Here is a 12140-nt window from a genome sequence, read left to right as displayed (position 1 = left end):
ACGTATTCATGGTTCATCTCTTTGCGTTCTTGACTTGATTTTTGTGAGCCGTTCTGTTGAAACATTTACTGTTTCGATCCATCAAGGATTGTTGATCATGAGATGGTGTACTTTACTTGCGATTTTGTTGCTGATAAAGTTGCCGGACAGTCGAAAACCGTACCTGTAAAATATTTCTCGCGTGCCAGGGTTGAGAGCGCACTAGATTATTTAGATCTGTGTCTTAGCAGCTTAGAAGGAAGTGACCCCTCTGTTCTGCGGTTTAAATATAAACACATGACTACACATTGTATCAAACAATTTATTCCATTAAGAATAAAAAGAACTCGAAAATCTAATCCCTGGATTACGCGAGATATCTTGCATCAAAAAAGAAGACTCAAACGCTTAAGAAGAGCACGTGTTCCCAGCAGCACCATCGAAATGAGGCAGGTTTCTTTGACTAAAGCAGTAGCGGCTGCAAAGCGCCATTACTTTCAAACTATTTTGCCGAAGTTTACACATAATGCCCCTCAGAAATTTTGGAATTTTCTTAGCAAACAGAAGAAATTCCTATCTTCGATGAGGCACGAGGGGGCGCTGCTCAGCAACAAAACAGATATTGCTGAAAAGTTTAATTTATATCTTCACAGCGTGTTTTCCACACCTGCAGATAATTTTGTAACTCCTGTTTCTTGTTCACAGCCCACACATAATCTTGTGTCTCAACCTGGTGTGTTTGCAATGTTGTTGAATCTTAAAACAAAAGCAAGTCCTAGCCCTGATAATTTACCTCATTCATTCTTACATCGTTATGCTGAAATGATTTCCCACTTCCTTACGATCATTTTTCGAGCTTCTCTCTTGTCTTCAAGTCGGCCTTCCGACCGGAGGATGGCCCGTGCAGTACCCATACATAAGAAAGGTGATGCCGCATTGTTTAATTATTATCGCCCCATATCGCTGACCTCGTCATGCTGCAAACGTCTTGGACATATTATAGCTAATTACATAAAATCCTTTCTTGACGACAACAACATATTATCGCCATTCCAGCATGGATTTCGGAAAGGCTTTTCTACAGTCACCCAGCTCACATCCATGGTTCACAATTTTGCTCACGTTCTTGACCATTCCGGCCAAGTAGACGTCATATGTCTAGATTTTAAGAAAGCCTTTGATTTAGTTCCGCACAGTAAACTTATCCATAAACTGGAAACTGTTGGTCTCCATTTATTATCAACTGGGTTTCAGCTTATTTATCCCGACCGATTTCAGTATGTCAGTATCGATGGACACTGTTCCAGCCAACTTCCAGTAACCTCCGGTGTCCCGCAGGGAAATGTCCTTGGGCCACTACTCTTTCTTATCTATATTAATGATATTACCGACGTCATTACTCACTCTGTTCAAATTAGATTGTTCGCCGATTATTGTGTTCTGTATAATGAAATTAATGTTCCAGGCGACCACATTTTACTTAATTATAACTTATATTGTATTAGCGAATGGCGTAATAAATGGGGAATGGAATTAAATGCTGACAAGACAGTATTTATGCGGATTACGAACAAAAAGAACCGCCATTCTTTTTCATACAGTCTTCCCACCCGGAACCTTTCAGAAGTCAAAAATTACAGATACCTCGGCGTAACACTAACGAATAACCTTAGCTTGAACAAACATATTGACACTGTATGCTCGTCTTCCTTCCGTAACCTTTGTTTTCTTAGACATAAGTTAAAACAAGCTCCTTCCGACGTCAAACAGCTAGCATATAACACCATGATTAGACCTAAACTTGAGTACGCGTGCACTGTTTGGGATCCACACACAAAAACTAACGTTAATGTTTTCGAAAGAATTCAACGCAAGGCTGTTCGGTTTATATTTTCTAAATATCGCAGCACTGACTCACCATCTACCCTAATGCTTAAACATACCATACAGTCCCTTGAATCTCGGCGCAGAATACAAAGGCTGAAATTCCTCTTTCTACTAAAAAATAATAAATTTCCAGTGGCTCCAGATTTGTATCTTAAACCGGCATCGTCTGGGGCAACAAGAAATACGCACACCGAATCACTAACACCTTACTTTGCCAGAACTAACATCTTCAAATTTTCTTTTTTCCCGCGCACCATAACCGGATGGAATAACCTGCCGTTTCACTTCACTTCAGGACTTTTATTCTTTAGAACAGGCCGTGCATTGATTTGCTGTTTTTCTACATCTTGCTTGTACTTGTGTAAATTTTACGGTCATGTTTTTGCACTTAATGCTTTCGTGTTTTCTTTTGGAATTGTTACCCTTCCTTCCAGGACTCTTCCCTGGGTCTGCAGCATGATCAAATAAATAAATAGATATCTTGCACACATTTTACGCCCCCGTCAATTCTGAAAGCCATGGCCAAATACGTTGGCACTTTAAACGACGTCTGCGGCTGGGAATGTAGCCTCTAACAGTTATTGTTATTGTACAGTGTCAATCACACTTGGCAGGAACACGGAACGTGGTTAGCGCCATTGCACGTAATCCAGTCACACATCTATACAGAGTGGCGTACGAATACGAGGACCTCAAGTGGTGCTTCTTATCGCCCACCGTATTGCGTAAATTTGCTACTTGCTTGGGCGCAATGAGTCTCCGCCCGTGTGCAGTCACGCGAAGCCATGTTAGTGCTAAGTGTGATTGACACAGTACTCAACTTCTATAGATTCGCAGCGGGCGGAGCTGGCCGATGTAACGACAAGATGTTTCGAAGGTACATATTTTGCCGTCTTTTCTCATTTTAATTCATTGGAAATTACTCACACGTTGTTTCTAAAGTATTTCAAGCATTTTTTTCCCCTTGAGGTTCATCAAGTCATTTCGAAATATTGTTCTGAAGAGAGTGTGCACGCATTTATTTATGGGTAGACAATGTGATGAAGACGCGTGATATGAAAGGGCCTACCCCTCTTAAGTTCTGAGAAAAGTTTTGCACTAAAGAAAAAAAAAAGGAAGGGGGGGGGGGGAGGGGAGGGGAGGTAGATTTTAGAAATGCTATACTTTCATATTTTGTCCGTAGTAAAAGTTGAATGTAAACGCCCCAGCTGTGTTGACATCAGAGACCCGCACCGAAAACTTTCTGGGCGTACAGCAGTTAGCTTGCGAGAACGGCCAATGATGGTGAAAATTTCGTGGCATTTTTTTACTATTCCTACAGCTTATTCTAAGCATCATCAGCACCGCCACGAGCCTAATTATGTCCACTGCAGAACAAAGGCCTCTTCCACGTCTCTTCAGGGAAGCCTGCCTGTGCCAACCGCAGTCACCTGATCTACGCAAACATTCCAATATTATTCGCCCACCTTAGTGTCTGTCGTCCCTGTGCCTCTTGTCTTTTTCTGGAATCCTGTCCGTCGCTCTTAACCACCATCGGTTCTTTTTCCTACGCAGTAAAGGAACTACACCTTTTCACTTCTTTTCTTGGTTATCATGTCATTAAATGAACTTCGTCACCTGGCTCACTCTTCCTCTCTTCCTGCCTCTTAAAATAACACCTATCATTTTCAGTTGTTGTTGTGCGCTCAGATAATGACACATAACCACGATGGTAATTGGCCACACGTGAAACATAAGGGAGTTATGCTGTTAGATATGAGAATAAAAAAAACATACAATACGACAGTGCAATACAGTTCCATAGGCCACTGCGTTGTCTTTAAGTTGACTCATCATCCACCTCCAAGCTTCTGTCCCATTCATGAGTAACGGCAAGATACTATTCCAATCAACGTGCCACTTTCTCAGTGAACGCAGCATCCTAGTTACTGGCAAGCAATGCTCCATTCGTAAAGAGTACCTTGAATTTATCCTGTTTCCCCTCAAATGGGAGGGGAGGGTGGAAATAAGGCAGTAAACAGAAACTGTCCACATTAACACTTTCTGCCTAGAATTTCTTATTTCGAACATAAAAGCTTTTCCTGGATGTTAATTTTATCGATATCGTCCAATAAATACTCAATATATATATATATATATATATATATATATATATATATATATATATATATATATATATATATATATATATATATATATATACATATATATATATATATATATATATATTGCTCGCAGTGCAAGTACTTATGGATTTAGAGACATGATGTCACAGTCGGATATCAGCGCTCAGTGGGCGTTAAATGCGAAAGCAATAGCTTTGGTTACCGCGAGTCACAAAGACTAGAATGAAAATATGTTTAATTTTGAAATGTTGAGGACACTTAAAGCAGTTTATTTACTTGTGTAATCTGTAGTTCGCTATATTGAACAAATTCCAAGTTCTGCAAAGGCTAAAAATTTCAGTCTCAAATGCAGTCTCGCTATCTCTTGGCCAAAAAGAAGAGACAACGCATTTGCGCGCACATTTTTTTTTTTTCGATGTTTATTGCCTCTGGGCATAAAAGGAATGTTATGAAGTATGAAGGATCTGGTCAAATAAATAAAAACGGTTGGCTGATGTAATGAAGTCTAGTAGTGAACGATGATGCGGTCCCTGCGTCCAAGCGGCATAATCATCATCATCATCAGCCTGACTATACCCACTGCAGGGCGAAGGCCTCTCCCATATTTCTCACTTAACCCGGTTCTGTGCTAGTTGCGTCCACTCGACCCCTGCGAACTTCTTAATCTCATCCGCTCACCTAACTTTCTGCCGCCCCCTGCTACGCTTTCCTTCCTTTGGAATCCAGTTTGTTACCCTCAGCGACCATCGGCTATCCTCTCTTCGCACTACATGTCCGGCCCATGTCCATTTCTTCTTCTTAATTTCCACTAGAATGTTGGTAACTTGAGTTATTTCTCTGACCCACTGTGCACGCTTCCTATCTCTTAATGTTACCCCCAGAGGTGGGCATTTCACCTCAAAAAGTGCAACCTCACCTCAACCTCAATAAAAATTTCCTGTCCTCACTCAACCTCAACCTCAAAGCGTGAGGTTGAGGTTTGACCAGGTGACCTCACCTCAATTTTTCTGATGCCACCACCGACCTCACTCAACCTCACCTCAAACTCAAACTGTGAGTTTGAGGTCGGTCGCTCGACCTCAAAAAAAGAAAAAAAAGAAAAGGTTTTTCACTTGAGAACAATAACTATAAAACGTCATGGCACAAGGCCTGTGCGGTGACACGCCAGAATGACGACATAAATTTTAAACAACATTGAATATAATGAGGCTTACTTGTAAAGTAAAAAAAACTGAAATGAACGTTTGCCAGCGGGGCTGCTGATTCATAGCAGGCTGACCTAATAACGGCAGTATAATTGGTCAGTTTCAACTCTTCAAATTTCATTTATTTTTTTTTTTGATATCGTGGCTTTTGACCTAATTCCCGCTCTAATGCTTGTGTGTCCTTGGCGCTACTGGATGCGAACCCCCGAAGGTCTGCAGTGAAACGTCGCACATATCTGTGACCGTCAAATAGTGTTTCCTCATGACAAGCAAGTCATAATTTCTTGGGGAAGACATTGTCCTGCGATTTGAAATCGAATCGGATGACAAAATCACAAGCAATCTAATGTTTCTTCAGTGTTACGTCTCTGTTACAAAAAAAAAAAAGTAGATCGACCACTTACGTATATATGGAAGTTGTAGTACCATAACATTCTTTTATCAAATGGACTTCTGACGTGGGACTTATCACAAGAGGCGGACAGAACAAAATGTTGCCATATGCAGAGACGCTTAGCTATACGAAAAGGTAAATCGTGCTTGACTTTTGACATTGCGCTACTTTCGATAATCCTGACGAGTGGGTTGTGCTGTATCGAACGCCGTGGCAAATTATTGGAAAGATTACCCTCCCTTCTACTTATAATAACTAACGGTGAATTTGCAGCCCCAAAACATTCCTTTTATCATTGATGTAAGTTAAAGAAATAATATGTTGGATTAGGGATAATTCGCAGATTACCTTGAGATGCCGAGAGAAGCTCAAAAGCTGGTATCTTTGTCCACAAAGTTTCTTGTCGCAGTGAATGCATTCCAAGTTTACAGTGCTTTTCGTTTCTTTTGCGTGGCTATTGTAACGGAAATGGCCTTAGATGTCTTTTTCAAATCGACAACTGCGCGCGCGCACATCATCATCGGTATATTTAGATTTTTTCGCTATATCTGCCATAACCACACCTGCCATAACCGCAACCATGTCATGCACCCTCGACGTCGAACGCAACAATGCCATCGACCTCGAAGAAGAAGGGCAGACCTCAGCTGGAAAGGGCGGAAACTTTCGTCATAAATTACAGCAAGTCGCCGACCACGGCATGGCTGCGTGTCTTCGCTTGAAAAAGACGGCCACGGTAAATGGCGGAGAACACAGCATGTTGTGTACATGCTGCCTTTTTTTTTTTTTTTGACGATTTCAGGTGGCTCACCGACGCCGTTTGGGGGACTTCCAAGCAGACGTTCCAGGAATGATTGGTGTCGATGAGAATGTGGGGCTGAGACGCTTCTAGTCGCGACGAGAGAACTACGCCCACTGGGAGAATGAAGCGCGAACACTTAACCAATGATACGAGAGTTGTTTCGTTTTTCTTCGACTGCACAATATCCGTTAAGAGAGGAAGACTAGCGGGTGGTGAGCAGGGTGGAAACGCGTCTACAGGGAGGAAGAGCAGAGTTTGAACACTGACTAGCGTGTCCCTCCTGCGAAACGATGAGATGGCTGCATGGTCGACAAGCGATAGAAGTCCGCGCAGCCGCCGCGGCGTTCCAAGAAGCGAGAAGGGCCTGTCTTTATATTTCTTTAGACCAGCAGGAATACGCCAGTCGGAGGTATAGCGCACAACCAAAAGCTAAAGAAGCAAAGAAAAAAAAAAGAAAAGAAAAGAAGGTTGCGAGAGGAAAAATCTGAGAATTGTACCTTCTGATTTTTTTGTCTTTTTTTTTTCTTAGGCGGAGGGGGGGGGGGAGGAGGAAGGGTGACAATTGGCCGTACCGCAAAAAAGCGGCCGGTTGTGAGTAAACGCGGGAGCACAAATGCGAGAGGGGGCACTGGTAAGTGACCACACAAAACGAAAATAAGAAGTGAGGAAAAATAGGGGTGGTGCAAGTGTACTGAAAAACTAAAGAGAAGAGGAGACGCAGATCTTCACTCGCGCATTCGCACGCTCGAGCACCGCGCACACATCTCGCTCTCTCACCCACACTGCCACTGTCCTTGTAACTCTCGGACCCTTTGACAGAAACGCACTTAAAAATGCCTAAAACTCACAAACTCCCAGAGGCGCGCGTATGTGCAGTGGCTTACTTTCCAAGAAATGCCGAGGGGTTCCCGGGTCCGCGCTTTGTCCACTAGTTGAGATCGGACACCGGCTGCGGAACTGAAAGAGCAGAAGCCAGCTTACGAACAAAAGGCGCGCCCGCCACTAGCTGCAAGCTGTAAAACGGAAGGGAGGCTCTCGATAAACAAACATGTAAATGAAAAAGGCGCAAGCTCATGTAGGGTATGAGAAAGGAATGACTGCAAGCATTCGTCAGTCACATGTCTGTTCTTCAATTATTCTTCGAGAAGGGCACATCAAATTTATCTTTTTATGTAAGGGTTAATTTAATGTCTAGTGACTAATAATAATAATAATAATAATAATAATAATAATAATAATAATAATAATAATAATAATAATAATAATAATAATAATAATAATAATAATAATAATAATAATAATAATAATAATAATAATAATAATAATAATAATAATAAAAGAGTGGATTGCACTGATACAACTACGATCTACCGTCCTATTGCTTTCTTTCGTTTTAACTCGTACCATATACAATAGCAAAAGCAGATTTTATTTACTAAAATACAGTCTTTGTGGGGTGACTTCTCGTCAAGCCATTTATCTCTAGTCTCTTCTGCATCCTTGTTCTTTCCATATGCCTCTCTGAAACCTCCTCTCTGGTGCCATCCTTACCAAGCAATTCCTTAGTTGCTGGATCTTGTGCTTCCCTCTTTTCTACTATTCTAGCTTTTTTTTTTTCCGAGAAGCCGACACACCCACGCAGGTCTGGAAACCCTTCGAGTTTGCGCAGACTTTCTTTACTTCCCAAACTCGCTCGGAATGGTGGCGGGATCTTGTTTCACCTTCTTGCGAGTCTGCAGCCGTCGTCCGACCCCACTCGTTTGCCGCGCTACACTTTACGCCCTCCCCCTCCCTTTTTTTTTCGTGTCGAACGCAAACGCACAGACGCAAACTGTTAGTTACGTGCGCGTTGGTAGCCAAAAAGAGTGTACACAACAGGCATTATGAAAGGTGTTTTGCCGGCTATTTTATCGCTGTGGGAAACAATAATTTCGACCTCACAAGCCGACCTTACTAAGTTACGACCTCACTCAACCTCAAACTCACGCATGAGGTTGAGGTCTCATTTGCTGACCTCACTCAAAAAAATTTCAGGTATTGCCGACCTCACCTCAACCTCACCTCACTCCGTGAGGTTGAGGTCATTTTGAGGTTGAGGTTGACCTCATGAGGTTGCCCACCTCTGGTTACCCCTACCATTTTCGTTCCATAGCCCTCTGGGTTGTCCTCAACTTAAGTAGAACCCTCTTGGTTAGCCTCCACGTTTCAGCCCCATAGGTGAGTACAGCGGCATACGACGGATGATTATAGGGGGAGAGGCGCGCTGCCACTAGGTGCCCGATCGGAGTCGGCTTCACCGCACATTGTATTCACCAGATGCTTAGTTTGAGCTAGTTGGTAATAACGGTCCGAAAACATAGCACAAAAAAGACACGCAGACACAGAAGTAACGGGACAGGCGCTAACTTGCAACCTTATTTTAGGAAAAACCACCACGTCGAAAATATAGGAGCTCATAATCCCCACCATCAATCAGCGTGCGTGTGCAAAGAATAGCACTATCAGGATGACAGCGCGTGGAAAAGAAAATAAAAAAAAAAAAATAAGAATCACGGTGCCGAAGGGATAAAACCGCCAAGGGTGGAATGAGATATGCATTAAGGAAAATTAAGAAGAAAAGAGAAATGTAAAAGCTATAAAACATGAATTCTAACTCAATAAAAGCTTTGAATACGAGAATCAAAAGCGAAGACAATCCTAGTTTAAATACAACAGGAATATGTCTCGAGAGAAACACCACTGATGAAATGATTAACACCTACAGATGTCTGTCCAAGAATTGAGCCTCACTGTCAATGGTGATGATGAATACATTTATTGACATTGGCTTAGATTAAAGGCAGGCTGGTCGGGTCTCTAGTCCGGGACACCGTTGGTAAAAGCCGCTGCCCGTGCTCTTTCAACGAGGGCTCGTTGTTCCTCGAGGTCCGAGCCGGAGAGGGCCGCCTCCCAGCCTTCCCACGTTGGCTGATTTATTATATCAATGCTGGTATTTTGTTGACAAGCTCATACCATATGGTATAACTTTGCCTTCTGGCCACAAAATTTGCATTGCGCCGAAAAGGATTCGGGGTAAATGGCGTGAAGTGTTGCTGGATTATTAAATGACATAGCTTGTAACCTTCGAAAGTGACACTCTTCTAATTTACTAAGACACTTAGCGGGCTTCCGGAATGTCTGCCTTTCAAGGCGCAAATGCTGTAATATCTCTGAATATGTTGTTAACGGAGAGGAGGAGCCTAAATCAGCAAGGGGATAGAAGAATTCCGGGGAACAAAAGCTCGGGACGAAGCATGTGCGCGCTCGTTTTCTTCAACTCCCTGGTGACCTGGTACCCCTATTAGCTCCTTCTGTGCAGCTAAAGTCCAACATTGACTCAGAAGTTTGCAGGCCAGTGGTATGATTCTGCCACGCATATAGTGTCTATAAGTTGCCTGGGAATCTGTAACTATGTATTTCGATGCGGAGTCAATTAAATTATTAGAAGGCGTGCTGACCCACATCTGCCCGGCCTTTCTTATGAAATACCCCTCCATGACTTCGCGCTCTGTTTCCCTTAAGCGGATGTTATAAATTCTCTATTATCTATCCTTGGATAGCATCCATTATCTCTCTGTGTTTCACGTGCATTGCAGTGGTCGACAAGGCTGCTTCATGATTTATTACGTACGCATAATCTATGCTCTCTCCTTTCATTAAAGCATCTTCCTGTCTGGACTGTGTAATGGGGCCCACAGCTGATAGAAACTTGTACACAATGTTAGCCTTGCACACCGTGAATTTCGTTTGATGTTTCATCGTGCAAGCTTCGTGTTCTTTCCCTTCCTTAATGCAGACCTGGGAATGTTTGTATATGGCAGATAAAACGACGTTTACGTTATAACGTGCTGCCAGCTTTTTGAAATTCTGCGAAAACCTATGAAAATAAGGCATTACTTGAACAAGAGTCTTGTTTTTGTTAGCTTCTGTTCCCTGCTCAATATAGTGACCCTTTGGGGCTCTCCGTTTTTGCAAAACACTCTCACAAACTGCTTGTACGACGTCTACGAGAAAACTTGCCTTCTGAAGACGTCTGAACTGCTCTTGAATGCTATTGGTCATGCGATGCGTGCATGATTTAGTTACGGCTCCGTGAAGACAGGAAGAGATGATCCCCCGCTTAGCAACGTTTGAGAGCGCGCTGTCAAAGTGCAACAGACGCTTCTGGTTCGTGGATGGTACATCCAGCACATATTACTGTCGGTGAAATTCAATTCAATATCTAAGAACTGCATGCGGCCATCTTTACGTGCTTTCCAAGTGAAATTTAACCCAGCAACATGCTCAGAAAAAATGCTCAGCACTTCCTTGGCAGAATCACATCTTTTCGTTGACATTTACTAAAAATAATTAAGAAATCGTCAACGTATCTGAACACTTTTAAAACAGGAACGTGAGAGAGGTTGGCTTGAATGCGCTTGTCAACAGCGGATAAAAATATGTTGCATACTACAGGTGCAACCGATACAAATGCCTTTTTAATATAAAAATGGCCTTATGAAATGATAGCTATGGATGCAAGGTAGAATTCCAACAGGGTAAGGAACGAAGCGCTGTTGGTTCCCACGCCGTTTTGGTAGGCTGTTTCCCCGCTTTCAGAAATTGTATCACGGAGCACCATGAAGAATTCCCGGAATAACTGGTGGTCCATGTCAACGATATCCACTCTATTCAGCTGCACTTCCAGCTCGTGTTCGAACATGGCCGCAAATACAGGAGAGCGAGCGGCAAGGATAGCTTTGTGGGCGTAGAGCTCCCGCCCATTGACACTCAGGACGACATCGCTGAACTTCTGGCTTTCAAACAAGTGACTAAAGTCATCAGACAGGCTGCACTGAGGGACCATGAACTCTTTTGTGTTCTTCTGCCCCGAAATGTTCACTAAGTCCGAAACAGCGCTCACTTCGCAATATAGTGCGAGCTTGTCGTCAAGGAGGAGTTCGTTCGTATTTTCTAGAAGACATCTCTCCGAATGAACTTCTTGAAGCCCCAGTCCTTGCCTTGGAAAAAGCGGTATGCCACTTTACTCGCCATAACCTTTGTCTCTTCCCGCTTGGCGTTGAAGATGTAAAATCTGAACTTGGCGTGTACCTTACTTTTATTGCTGGACCACAGCAGCAGGTACAGGGATAGGTAATCCTTACTCGTCTCGTCCAGGCCCTTGGGATTCATCCTTAAACACCACTTCAGGCTGTCGTTGGCCGCTGCAGAAAATGATGAGCTTTTGATAATTTCTCCCACTTTCACTCGGCGGAAACTGAAGTTGTTGATCGTCCACATGAAGGATATATTGATGACGTTCACATGTGTGTAGTCCCAGTTCTCAGCCCCGGGCGTGTTGACCACGCTCAGCGGCAGGCAGAGAATGGCCATGCTTCTATACGACTCCGGCAGGATCTCACCGCGCGCAACGGCGGTGGCGCGAGCTGCGGCAGCCAGAAGCCCCGACCCGCCGCACTGCCACAACGCTGAGCAGGCCGCCTTGAAAGGGCTCTTCCTCCCAGTGGGTGCCCTGACGTAGTGCACACATATACCCTTTCCGAAGGATTGAACTCCTTAGCGAAGACGGACGTAGTGACGGTGTAAGGTGGTCCCAAGGCGGCCCCATGAGTCGCGAACGGAGTGATATCGGTTATAGCAGCCGCCGAACGGTGTTCTTGCCTGGACACAGCCGCATCGCCAAAACGTCTGCCTGGCCTCCTTGAGAG

The 12140-nt window shown here is 43.5% G+C and overlaps 1 pseudogene; it reads right to left on the bottom strand.

The window, feature by feature from the left end:
• Positions 1-10927: 10927 nt before the first annotated feature.
• On the bottom strand, positions 10928-11862 carry LOC146202274 (protein roadkill pseudogene; annotated as a pseudogene).
• Positions 11863-12140: the final 278 nt, after the last annotated feature.

Source organism: Amblyomma maculatum, chromosome 1 (genome assembly GCF_055883805.1).
Source record: "Amblyomma maculatum isolate TAMU_Amacu chromosome 1, ASM5588380v1, whole genome shotgun sequence".
Lineage (NCBI taxonomy): Eukaryota > Metazoa > Arthropoda > Arachnida > Ixodida > Ixodidae > Amblyomma > Amblyomma maculatum.
The sequence above is the reverse complement of the archived record's forward strand: the minus strand, read 5'-3'. Positions and strand labels throughout refer to the sequence as shown.